Here is a 14,067-nt window from a genome sequence, read left to right as displayed (position 1 = left end):
AGGCTTATATATAAAACTTTTAAGATTCTGGTGGGGTTGCAGGGAGACTCTTGTGGCTGCTCAAGACAAGTCTCATAAGTAAGTTATCTTGCTGATAAAACCTGCTGCCCACTAAGCTGCAGGGCTCTGCTTCTTTCAATGGTCTCTCCTTCCCCTCTGTGTTGGACCAGTTCATGGATCATCAAGCAGACTGGGATGAAGTACATCCTCCAGAAATTCTCTCTCTGAAGATGTCTGGGTGTAAATTTTTTTTCATCCTTTTTATTTCTAGAAATATATTTGGTTATTACTCTCACAACTGCTAATTTGTCCAGATGCATAGTTTTAAGCTTAGAGTGATTTATCTTCCTTTCATCATGCTGAAAATGTCTCTCCTTACACAGATTCATTATCATGGTGGCCCAGGATTTTTTTTTATTTCAATTTGAAATTATATAGTCAGAGGTATCTTTTCATCAATTGTGACATCAATGCTTTGAACTATTTTAATATACATACTGTTTACTAAAATAAAATTGTATAACATGAGAGTTGTGGATTAAGTTTTATTTGGGGCAAAATGAGGACTATAATCTAGGAGACAGCACCTCAGATGGCTCTGAGGACCTTTTCTGAAGAGGCAGAGGGAAACTCAATATTATATATGTAATTTTAGTGAAGAGGAGTACGTTCAATCAAACACACATTGAGTTCTTTTGCCAGTTATGAGGAGCAGACGTCACCATTAATGAATTTAGTGCTCTTCTAGATATAAGGAGATGCAAGAATTGGGGCTTATAAAATCTTCTCCTGAAAACATCTATCTGAAGCTCTATTTTGTCAGTTTTCCCACAGCACAAAGTGCTCCATTCCTGATCTCCACTATGAACTTTTAGGGAGTGTTGAAGGTCAGCGGCTACAGTGGCTTGTGATTCGTTATAGTACCAAGCAGAGGTAGATGGCAAATGTTATAAACGATTATTCCCCTTAACATTTTTATTTGAAATCATTTTTTGCTTACTTTTTTCTCCATTATAATTTTATATTTTACTGAAAATATAAAGACTTATAATTGATAAAAATTCACTGTTTAATCTTTTATTTGTAAATATTAGAAAAGAAAGTTATTTTTGCTATCTCAACTTTTTTATAATTTTCTTTTAATTGTATCTGTGTTATTAACCATATAATAATCAATAATGCAAATTGATATAAAGTAACATGCATTTACAAAATCAAACAAGTTAGACAGAAGTATCATTTTAAGAATTACTTTTATTTATTGGCATTTATTTTGAAATATTTTCAAAATAGACGTGATCCTTATTTTGTCTACCTGTAGATTCAATACCCTTTAACATAGCATTTATATAATCACATCGTACTTCTTAAATTTTAAAAAATGTATCCTTTTCTTAGTATTTATATTTATTTTTTAGGATAAATATATAGTTACCATTCCTTCTGATTCTTTGAATGTCTTGGTATTACTTTGGCTTAACTACAAACATAACAACATTCGTGGTAACACAATTATAGAATTATAATATTTTCTCTCAAAGCTTTATAGCTATTTCCATAATATTTTTTGGCTAGTCAGTCTTTAATAGAAGAAGACAAGGCTATTCTTTGTTTTATCTATAGAAGTAATTTTGTTTAATTTTTTTTTCTGGTCCACTTTTAAATTTAACATTTTGAAATAGATATAGATATATATCTATTTTGCATTATAATTAAGCTTTAAACATGGTATATTCTTTTACTTATCTTGATATGCCTATTTCCCTGCCCTGGGAACAAATCTGGGTATCCAACAGTTTGGCACATTTTCTTGGTTGTTCTCTGATTGCTTAGAGTCAGGTCATACCCATGCTTTAGCTACTGCACTGGATGACTGAATTTCTAATGCTATTTCCGTCTTTTGAGCTGCAGTTTCATTAAATTTATGTATTATTTATTGTAGAAGCAAATAAAAGCTTATATTTGTAGGTAAATGGCATAAGTTTTAGTGGAATGTGGAGGTCACAATAGAAATGTTTAGTTGATATAGATCTTTATTCTAAATAATGATGAAATTTTTTGATGTTAAGTTGCCTTCCTGCTTTCCTTCCCTCTTCTTTTCTTTCTTTCTGATTGGGTTTTTTGGCTCTAAAATTTATTTTTGGCAAAATCTTATTTGAATTGATACAGAGATGAAGGATACACACACACACACACACACACACACACACATAAATGTCTATATAAACTCTGTAAATAATCATAAAATCTCTGTTTCTCGAATCAATTCAAAATATTTTAAGAATGCTGCTTTCCTTGAATTAAACTTAATTCTTCTCATTTATTTATTAAGCAGCATTCCTTTGTCATGCACTGACTATAGCCTTATTCTTCCACTAAGTAATTGTGTTTTATAAATTTGCAAGCAACCAGAGTGATTTCGGAATTTGTTAAAGATTTACAAAAATTTGACATGATCTTAACCACATGCTGCTATTGCCAATATGCCCGTTAGAGTGATGATTTTACTAAAGCAATGTCTAACTCCTTCCCATTCCTACAATAATGGCCTTATTATTATACTACAAAAGATGACATCTTCAAATAAAAATGTCTAACTCTATAACAATATTCCATGAATTCACTTATTACACAATATTAACAAACTACTTAAAGAATGAATCAAAACCATATAAGATATTATTTCTCATGTATTGGAAAAAATAATACGATGAAGTAAATTAAATCTAATAGTGTTAAAATATTCAAAGCCTTTCTAATGACAAAAACTTTAAATATAAAATATTCAACTTCAAAAATGCTTTCAGAGGTGTTATAAATGGTGAGAGGATTATATATCATATATAGTTTTCTGTTTATGAATTTGATTATAGCAATGGAACAGTGTAGTATTAAATTTAAAAAAAGCATATCAATTGAAGATATAAATTAACCTCAAATTTGGGTTGTAAATAATTTTATATTTAGCTTTCAGTTTTCTTTATGCTTTTTTATATAATTTCAGGAAAATAATTATCATATACAAATGTACAGATCTGAGTTTTTATCTAATATATCTCAATCTCAAGAGTTCTAAAACCCCTCCATTTCCTTCTTTCCTTCCTTCCTTCCTCTTTCCTTCTTTCCTTCCTTGGTATAAAAGTTAATTGTTGGCAATATTTTATCAGAATTTATAATGTGAATGAAGGATGAAAGATATATACATATATACACACACACATATAGTGATGATCCAACTTGGAATAAATATTTCCATATTTCTATAAAAAATATGAATGAATTTAACTATAGTATGTAATTCCTTAACATTTTTCATAATATACAGTATATGTACTTACAACTTTATACAGTGAACTTAATTGTTGAATATCAACTTTTATGCATGGAAGAGTTTTTATGTTATTATAAAGTATACTTTAATAATTGTGATAAAGGAGAATTACATGGTGTTAAGGAATCATGTTAATGTAATGGGCTTTATGAATTCACAAATTAGCTGAGCACTGAGAGTGATTGGAATTAGATAGGCAAATCTCTTGAGGGGAGTAGGGATTGACGTGTAAAAGATTATTTCTAACAGTGAGAATAGCATGTGTATGCCCCTGTAGCATGAGGGAACATAGTTAAGTACGAGGATTGTCAGAAGTATATCTATGGTAATGATCCTGAAGGTGAACAAGGAGTGATTTGAGGCTACTAACAAGGGTAAGGCCAAATATGTAACAGTCAACATTATAGCAGGCTGTCCCACGAGCCGGCCCTCCGCCCATGCCGCAGGGTGGGCAAGCGCCCCGCGGGGGTCTCGGGCTCCCAGCCCACTGCCCGGCCTCCCTGCCACATGCTATGCGTCATCCGGGGACGCCCCTCGCCGAGAGAGACCCTCAACCACAAGTCATCCGCCCTCACCACCCTCCTCACCGTGCCCTGCAACCCCGCCCCCGAACCGCCCTCCCGATCTCCGTGCAGTACCCCACCGTCCCTCGCCGGGAAGAACGCAGTGACTCCAAGAGCCGTGGTGGCTCTTTGAGCCCAAGGGGCGAGCGAGGCAGCCATTGGCGGAGGCCGCCGCCTCTGGCTGTCTATCCCGCGGCCCGGCCCCGCCCCACCGGCGGAGCGTGGCAGGACGCAGGGCCGCGGGGACTGTCGGGACGGTTCCAAGATGGCCGCGCGCCTGGGGTCCGCAACTGCTGGTGGCCCCGAGCTCCGTTCACTGCCACCGCTGCTGACCGGAGCCGCCGGTCGGCCCGGCGACTCCGGGGGCTGACCCCGCGTGGCGGGAGGCCGCCATGGTGACCCTGGTAAAGCTGGCGAAGGCCTTCGAGTCCCTCAAGTCCTTCCAGCCGCCGCCGCCGCCGCCGACTCAGCCCCTTCAGCCGGCACCGCAGCCTCAACCGCCACCGCCGCCCGCCCAGCCCCGTCAGCTGGCACCGCAGCCGCCGCCGCTTCAGCCCCTTCAGCCGGCATCGCACCCTCAACCGCCACCGCCGCCCGCCCAGCCCTCTCAGCCAGCATCGCAGCCGCCGCCGCCTCGGCCCCCTCAGCTGGCACCGCAGCCGCCGCCGCTTCAGCCCCCTCAGCCGGCATCGCAGCCTCAACCGCCACCGCCGCCCGCCCAGCTGTGGGTCAGGAGCTGCTGCACAGACGGTGAGTCCCTGCGGGCCCCTCCCCAACCCTGCGCGGGTCTCCGTCCCTCCCTCGGCCTCCCACGAAGGCCCCGATGCTGTCCGGGCCCCACGCCTCTGCTTTCCCGGCTGCGAAACTCGGGAAGGAACGGGGCTGTGTTGTGATCCGAGGCCGCGCGTCCTGTCTGGCTTCCTCTGAGCCACTCCCCACCCCTCTCCTCCTCCGGGCCAGGTGTAACATTTTGTCTTCCCTTTTCAACTGACGGTTTAAAGCAGTGTTTCAGATAACTGTCAAAACACTGTACATGCAAAATACTAGGTTAACTTAAGGGAAGGAGTAGGAGAGAAGGGGGAAAGGAGCGAAGTTCACCGGTCAATTCTGTGGGGGTGGGTTAGGTGGTCACAGTGGTGAACGCGTAACTGCTACATGGCCCCGTGCGCTTACCATCATAGTCGTTACTGTTACTAACCCCAGACAGCCCTGGTATTAAGGAGGCATGACCACAGAACATGTGCTCATTGAGCTTAATTTTACACAAACAGTAAGATTTCCACGGAATCAAGACAGGCAGTAAACGCCAGCTGCAGAGGACAGCTTGTGCAGGGCTGGGAAAGAGCATGGCATGATCAGAACTTTAGTTTGACTGGCTTGAAATGTAGAGGGAAAGGGAAACTTCACACTGATGAATCAGAGAGGAGATAGCTGTTTTTTATTAAACTAAAATGGTTGAATGAGCCTTGTTGATTAATGATTTGCCTTAGCAATGTGAATTTGGATTCTGCAAGTATTTTATAAGTTCTGTAAGAAGCTTGTTTTAAAATTTCAGAACTCTTAAGGTATTAGAAGTTCAGTTTTATTTTATAAGAATTTTAAAAAAGTGTTTATTTAACTCAATTAGAACAGAGTTCTTTTAACATAGGAGACTTTATTATCTCATGTATTAATACCCTCTAGAGGTACACAATGAAAAATGTGATTTATAAACAGATACATACAGACACAAGGAAAACAGAACATGTAGCTTCAGTAACAGTTTAAGAGAAAAGTCAGAAACAGAAATTTTCCCTGGTCAAAATATCAAAAGCACCTGGGGCTTATATCCCTTAATTGATTTGAGCTCTAAATGGACAAATACACATTTTTTAAAAAAAAAATTGCTAAGAACAAGATTCTTTTTCATGTTGAGTAATAATTTTGGAGTTTAAATAAATACCAACAATAGAGCTATGAGGGAGGAAAAATATAAAATACTGATTTTTTTATTTGATTTCACCGTAAGGTGCATTCCTTTAATACATAGGAGACAACTGTCATGATTTGCGCAACTTGCTTGCAAATAGTTCAACAGTATTAACAATGATTGAATTTAGGTGGTGGGCATATGGGAATTTATCATCCTATTAAACAGTTTTCTGTACTTCTGAGACTTATAATAAAACATTGGAAGGAACCTGTTAGACATAATGCTCTATGTGAAGTAATTTGTTCCCTTTGTGAAATTCTAGGAAGGTTAAAATGCATGTTCATAACATCAAGAAAATCACAAGCATTTACGATGTAATCAGAACTACCTGAGGATCTGTGAAACTTGGTGAGTTGGTGAATTTTTTAAAATGTCTTAAAACATTTTGTTTTTACAAAGATTACAGGAGTAAGAGAAGGTAAATCTTAATCAACTCTTAATATTTTTTTCCTGGTTGATGTGATATAATTAAATGTGGGGGAAAAAAGGTAAATTCTAAAAGGAGACACTACCTTGATGGTTTTCTATGGAGGAAACTCAAGCAGGAGGAAGTTTAATTTAAAAACATAAATTACTGCTCTTTATAATACATTCTAAGTTGTCATACTTTTGAATGCTTTCCGTTCCAGACAGATGTGTTATTCTGGGAGATCATCAGGACTTCTGCGTATTTGGAGGTATTGACCTAACCAGTGGAACTGCTGATTTATAAGAAGTTGTCCAGAATTTTGGAATACTGATTAGTAGAGGTAAATAATGTTTCCATGGCAAGTGATGACAGAAAGTGACTTCAGTGAATTTTCCTTTGTTTTTAGGCAGATGTACCTAACCATGTATGTTAACAATGATTACAAGCTGGAGACTGAGAAGAACTGCCATTTTTGCCAGCTGGGATGCAGAAAAATTTGGACTTCTGGGTTCCACAAATGGGCTGAGGTAACTAAGACAGTAAACATATCTTCTTGGTCAACATGTATCTCAGGGTAATCACAGATGTGTTCCATTACCTGATACTGTTTTAATTTAGATAAAAACAAGAAAATTTAAGAAATAGAGTTTGTTTTTGCTTTTACATCAGTTTGGCAAAACAGAAAAACCTCTTAATTCCTAAGCACAAACCAATTTTTTCATTATTTTTAAAATATTTTAGTTTCTATTTATATTTGTTTTGTGATAAGTAAGTAAAATCTGTAAGCTCAGAAAATAGTCAAACCTAGGAAGCTGCTTCTGACAAGTGAATTAGCCTATTGAAAATCTGATTTAGATCCTTGGCATTAATTTTCAAGTTTTTACAGTTTCCTTGGATTTCTTCTATCCAGGAAAACAACATGCTCTTTTTAGATGACTATACTCTGATTATAGTCTCTCCTTTATGGATTCCACACTAAATTGTAACCATAGGTATATTTTACCATTTACAAAAGTGCCTGGTTGGGAAGTGTAATACAATGATTTTGTAAATTGAATTACTCTAAAATTTCAAGGATTTATTTTTAATTCAATTATGATTAATTTTCATTTGTCACTGGCTCTTAATGCTTTATTTTAAAGTGTCTCTCATAGACCCCCTTCTTTCATCTTCTTCCCTTAGGCTCTCTGTCCAGTAACTCTAAGTTCTTACATGTTCAAGGTAGGCTTGTGTATTTTTTTAAAGGCAGGTGCACCAAAAAGCACTTTCCTGTGACTATCCTCTGTTTTGTTCATCATTTATGAGTCCAAACTTTATAGAATTGATTTAAAGAATGTCATATCTTTCTTATTATTCTGAATGGTTTTTAAAATGCTTTCCTTCTGACTCATTTCTGCATACTTTAAAATAATAATATGAATCAAATAAGTATGGGAATAAAATCACAGTTACTTGTATCACATTTGATTCCATTTATATGGCAAAGTCTTATTATTATGTTGGTGTTATGAACATGCATTTCATAATACACTTATTTAGATGAATCAGATCTTATTCATTAAGTTCATTTACTTTTAGAAATATGTAATTTCTTGTGAATACATGTATATAGAAATACATGTGTCTTTTTATAATTTAAGCACCTTAAAATACAGATAAAATAAATCCAAGATACAAGATAATATGCCTTGCATTAATTTAAATTCATGTGAGTTAAAAGACAATTTGAATATTGTTTCCCATTTTCTACTAGCTTCTTGATCATATTCGGCAGCACATTTACCTTTACATATAGTTAAGGAATCTTTTTTATTTCTACTGTAGCTCTGTCATAATTGAAACTCTGCAGCAGAATCAGCTGTTATCTATCCCATGTGGTCAAGTGCAGAGGTGAGAATTCTCATTTGTGGGATGACCACTCACAGCTTTAAATGTTTTTACTGTAACTGCTTTTATAAGGTAGCAAGCTAGAGAGAGAGAGAGAAACAGAGAGAAGAAAAGAGTTCTCTCTGCATATTCCCATGTGTGTGATGGCATTAGTCTTCTTCTGCTGTATTTTTCTAGAATGTGTGTGCGTGTGTGCATGTATGTGTGAGAAATGTCTTGCCTTTGTCCTAATAGCCACTCTTCTCTCCCTCTAGTTTTTTCTCTATCCTCCCCTCCTATATTTTTCTTTTTCATCAATATCTTCTCTTTCAAAAAATTCTTGATAAATCAAATTTCCAACTTCCCCACTTTTAATATGGTAAAGTTACTTGGATCTCCAACATCAAGGGATCTCATACTTTAATGTCTGTAAGGATTGCCAGGGACACCTTTTAAAAATACAGATTTCCAGGCCTTACTTTGAGCAATCTTCTTCCGGTAGATCCAGGGTGAGGCTGAGCATCTCCAAGCCTTCCCCCTTCATATTATGGTGCAGGGGATCAGGGGCAGTTTTCCTCTGGGTCTCCCTGCTGTTGCTATGAACAGTGGCTACAGCATCACTAATATTTTTCTTTCTTGTTTTAATTGCATTAATATTATCAACCAGTTAATAGCATTTTCTTAAAATTATGGTCAAAAGCATAGGTGTTTGATTTATAATGGTATCTGCAAACCACTCTTTTACTGAATTAATTTGTTTTGCTTGTATTTCCACAATTGTAAACGCTGTGAGTTAAGTGACTGCTTTGCTTCAACTACAGGAGAATGTGAAAACACTCCAGGAGAGAGAGGTTGCATATATCAATGCAGACTCATACACAGAAGGTAAATTTTATTTCAGATTGTCATTAAATAGTATACCAGTATTTAAGTCTATCAACTCCAACTCATAAACTAGGATTATCCTCTTTCTATGAGATGCCTCAATAATACTTCCATTTCTCCATTTTACCAGAGAGAACATTATTATGATTAAATGAATCAATATGATTCATAACTAAGCTATTGATCCTAATTTCTTTAGTCTACTTACCATTTGCCTATCTTGGATTACTACTTAAAACTTTAGTACTTTTGACATTCTTCCTGTGGAGCTATTTTTAAAAGTTGGGCTAAGATATTTCATACAGGAATAGTTCCTGTATGTATTGGAAAAACTCTGAAATAAGCACCCACTACAGACTTCCTTTTGACCCTGACATGTGGCATGTGCATCTTTAGGCTTTCATCGTATTATGGTTATTTCTAGGTAAGTATCACAGGACACATGTTAGTTACTGACATGCTCTAGTCTAAAGTCTTGATATTGAATTGAATGAATGAATAAAAACATGAACATTATGGCCTTACCACTTCCTTTGCCAAAGACCCCTAGGTACTGCTGCCATAATGAGCAATGACCCTTACTGTTACTGCAGGAGCTGCAGCCTTAGCAGCAGAGTCTGCCTCTGCAGTCTCCTATCCTGAGTGTGTGCTGCAGCCTCTCTGGCTCCTGAAGAGTTATTTCCACCTTGTGTTTTAGTTTTAGCCAGACTGTCTGCCTGTCTGTCTATTTATGTCCCTACCAATCTATCTATTCTAAAATTTTATTCATTTCTTTTTACTGAAGTACATTTGATTTGTAATATTAGTTTCAGATGTACAGCAAAGTTACTCAGTTATATACATATACATATACATATACATATACATATACATTGTTTTTAGATTCTTTTCCATTATAGGTTATTATAAGATACTGAATATAATTCCCTATACTATACAGTAGGTCCTTGTTGGTTATCTGTTTCATATATAATAGTGTATATCTGTTAATCCTGAACTCCTAACATATCTCTTCCCTTCCCCCTTTCCCCTTGGGTAACCATAGTTTCTTTTCTATGTCATGAGTCTATTTCTGGTTTGTAAATAAGTTCATTTGTATCATTTTTTTGTTTGTTTACATTCCACATATAAGTGATAGAATGTGATATTTGCCTTTCTCTGTCTGACATACTTCACTGAATATGATTATCTGTAAGGTCCACCCTATTTTTAATTCTCCAGGAATGATGCCTTCAATTTGAAATCTGTTATATATTGTTTATAATTAGAAAATAAAGTTAGAATTAAATACAGGTTTGTAGTCCATTTGGAGGTATTAAAATTCTCTCTTATCTATTTTGCAGGCAATTATACTCTCAGAGTTGACTGTACACCCCTTCTTTTCCAGTTGGTATATAAACTGACAATAGAGGTATGTAAATAGATCTGTCGTAATGATTTCTGATGAGTATATAAATCAATAACTTTTGTTTTCTAAATTACTAATATTTAAACTGGTGACAGACATAGCTGATTTGTATAAACAAGAAATCAGAACGAGCTTTAATACACTACTTATGTGACATAACTATGAGAACAGTAGTGCTAGTTTCTGTTCTAATAATAGTTCCTAATAATTGTATACATTTGTTAAAATGTGCAGGGTCTATTGTTTCATGGGGCAGTGTCTCTTTGATATAACAGAAAGAATACTGAGCTGGGTTGGGGAAGCCTTGGCTGTGAAGATTGCCTTGGCTATTCATTCATTCATTCAGGAAGTATTTATTGTGTGGTTACTATGTATCAGGTCCTATGAAAGGAACTCTAGCAGCAACAGTGATAAAAGGACAAGGTTACTGAATCCAAATACTTTGTAATCTAGAGAGGCCACAGACCTGTAAATGAGGACTCATACTTCACTTGAATATTGGATACTATATACAGTGGAGGACAGTTGCAGAAGAGAGAAGTTAAAATCCTGGAGTAGCTGGTGAGGTTGGAAAGCATTAGAAGGTGTTTAGAGAAGGATTAGTGGTTAGGCTGTAAAATGGAAGGATGTGAAAGTGGGGAGAATGTTTCTCCTCAGAGGACACAGGACCTAATAAAGATGTGGATGTGTGAAAGAACATTTCCTGACCTCTGGGTAATGCAATATAACCTCAATGTAAGGTGTTGGTGAAAAAGCTGGTAAGAAATGGGACCTGACACATAGGCCTAAATGTTCATAAATCTGGTGATGGTGAAATTAAATTATCATTTTTATTCATTAGAAAAATTACTCTGTATCAGTGCAGTGAATACGTTAAGCTGTAGTAAGTCTAAAAGCAAAATGGAAATAATTCCACATACTTATTTAGCACACAGGAATTTATAAATACTAGTTATTGATGTAAAAAGTACCCTGAAAATGCTACTGCATTCTGAATCTCTAAAAATTATGTGATCTACTCATTGATTATATGTGTGCTTCATTTAAATAACCCCCCATTAAAGAATTTAACTGTAGAAATATTTCTTTCAACTAGGTATCACTTAGATGACAGTGGGAAGTAGATGTCACATCTCTGTGGTCCTGTTTCCAAATCGCCCTTCATCTTGCCCTGTCCTTTTCACTGTTAGTGTCTTTAACATCTCATCCTCCCAAGTGAGCATCCTCCCATGCCCATCACAACTCCCACCATACTGGGAAGCTTAGGTCCTTGATCCTTTTATTGAAATGTCCCATAAAAACATCTAAAAGCACGCTGAAAAGACAGCCCTTGTTGGGGAATCCTTTTCAGGAGATACATTTACTCTCTGTCCTACAGAGGAGGCTCCTGCCTTTATAGGAGGGGTAATAAGAATTTTAGGGCCAAGAAGGAGAAGCTTAGGTCTATCCCCTTTGTACATTTATTTAATAAGTATTAAATGTGTAAGTGGTTACCATAGTGACAGGATAAATCAAACATATTTTCTGCTATTAGTGTGTTACCTGTGTAGCCTGGAGAGACTATGATCAAGAATTTTCAAATCCAAGATAGGGATTAAAATCACCAAAGTGTATACAGATAAAAGTGTGGGAAGCAAAAAATAAGTATCTTAGTTTATTATTTTACATGTTGGAATTAAACAGTCTGCTTAATGGGAAGTTGCAAATTTTTTCCCATTCTAAAGCCTCTTTTACGTTAATTTGAATTTAATTTTCATGCCACTTTAGATACAATATATTTGTCTTTCAGAGTTTTTGTTTTAGGTAGTTTTTTAACAGTTTAACTGGGAAATTAAAATGTATATTTAGAAGTTACATTATCAGGATGAACTAATTAATTGTCCAGAAGAGAAGAGTGAGATTTTATAATCTTCTGTGATTTGATTGTCAGCGGAAGAATCAGACATCATTCATCTGGAGAAATGCTATTGGTTGCTGAGGGCTCAATCCCAAACTGGATGATTTGATTTAGAGACATTTGGCCCATTGGCTTCACCACCAATTCGTCCATCTCTGAGTGAATGTGGGAATCCTTCTATTTTCTTCAAATGTTCTTTGCTAAACACATGAGCCTTGTTCCACCTTTGGAGCCTTGTGTAAGTCGGTTTAACTTTCTGCACTTGAATATTCTCATATATAAAATCAGTTTGACCAAGACAATCATTATGAAAGTGTGCTCCAGTGTGGTGCCTCAGCATCTGGTGCAGGGTCAGAGTGGTGGACACTGAATAGGCAAAGCTCTAGCTTCCACACATGACCCCACCTCTTCCTCAGCTGAGGAGTGTCTATTGTATTTCTTTTATATAGAAGAAGGTTCTACTGCTGTATCCTTCCCCCACCCTTAAAAAATTAAGAAACCACTAGACCATCTCTAAGGTCCCCACTTAGCTCTAAACTTTTCACTACTGTATATAAATATATATATGTATATATATATATATATATATATACATATTATATATATTAAATGATGTTTACAAGGAGCAGTTGTGGGTGATAATCACAAAAACTGTATTTGAAATCTGAAAGCTTGGGTTCTTCTTCTGATTCAGACCTTTTTAAAAAAATTTCTTACTTTTAGCAAGTCATTTAACTACTTCCTAGCTTCAATTTTCTGCTCTTTGAGGGCACATAATTAGATTCTTGAAATAGTCTGTATTCTTCAGATTTCTAGTGTGTTTTAGAAATATTTATTTGTTAGGGAAACTAGAACAGACAGGGTTTCCACTTCAGCAGTGCAGTTATGTTTTTACCTTTTTATAATTAGAGATTGAGAAATCATTTCATTTGAAAGTAAAATGATTCCATTTATTTTTTATGAAAAGTTTAAAAACCACAGGATTAGATTATAAATTGCCCTTTATTTCTGAAATTTAATATATTTAGTTATACAGATTAAGTGGTACAATGAAGACTGCAGTACAGAATTTCTGTCTCTTATAATATAGTGTGTTAGTTTTCTTGCTTCATGAAGGAGCTGTATGAAGCTCATTAATAACAATACAGTATATCTTTGATAGAGTTCAAATTTTCTTCTTCTTTTTTCCTTTTTCTTCTTAGTCTTTCCAAATTAGGATAATTGTGGTCTCTGACATTTTTCCAGTTAAATTTTTTAAATACATTTTTATTTTTTACATTCTACAATCACTTTTGACTTTTGGAATTAATATAAGATAGAGACAGGTATGCAGAGAAAACCAAACACTAAATGATAGTATTTTCTTCTAGAAAGTTAAATTTTGGTTATAATTATGCCAGGGGGAAAAAAAAAACTTCCTAAGACAGTGGAAACTACTGATAACTTTTAAAAACTAAATCAGTTTATGCGAGTCATGCCTCCTTTCATAGGCATGTCATTATTAACATGAAGTTTGTTGGCTGTGATTTATTCTGTCTGTGTTCCTATTTTACAGGTTTATTTAATGCTTTTGGTGAAAATGATGACAGCCACATAGATATTAAGGAGATATCCTGTGGGCTATCAGCTTGTTGCAGAGGACCTCTGGCTGAAAGACAGAAATGTAAGTGTGTTAAACATCACAAAATTTGGAAGCTATACAGAGAAAAAAATTAGCATCCATTCATGTAAAAAAT

This window comes from Vicugna pacos, unplaced genomic scaffold, assembly GCF_048564905.1.
Source record: "Vicugna pacos unplaced genomic scaffold, VicPac4 scaffold_20, whole genome shotgun sequence".
NCBI lineage: Eukaryota > Metazoa > Chordata > Mammalia > Artiodactyla > Camelidae > Vicugna > Vicugna pacos.
The sequence above is the reverse complement of the archived record's forward strand: the minus strand, read 5'-3'. Positions refer to the sequence as shown.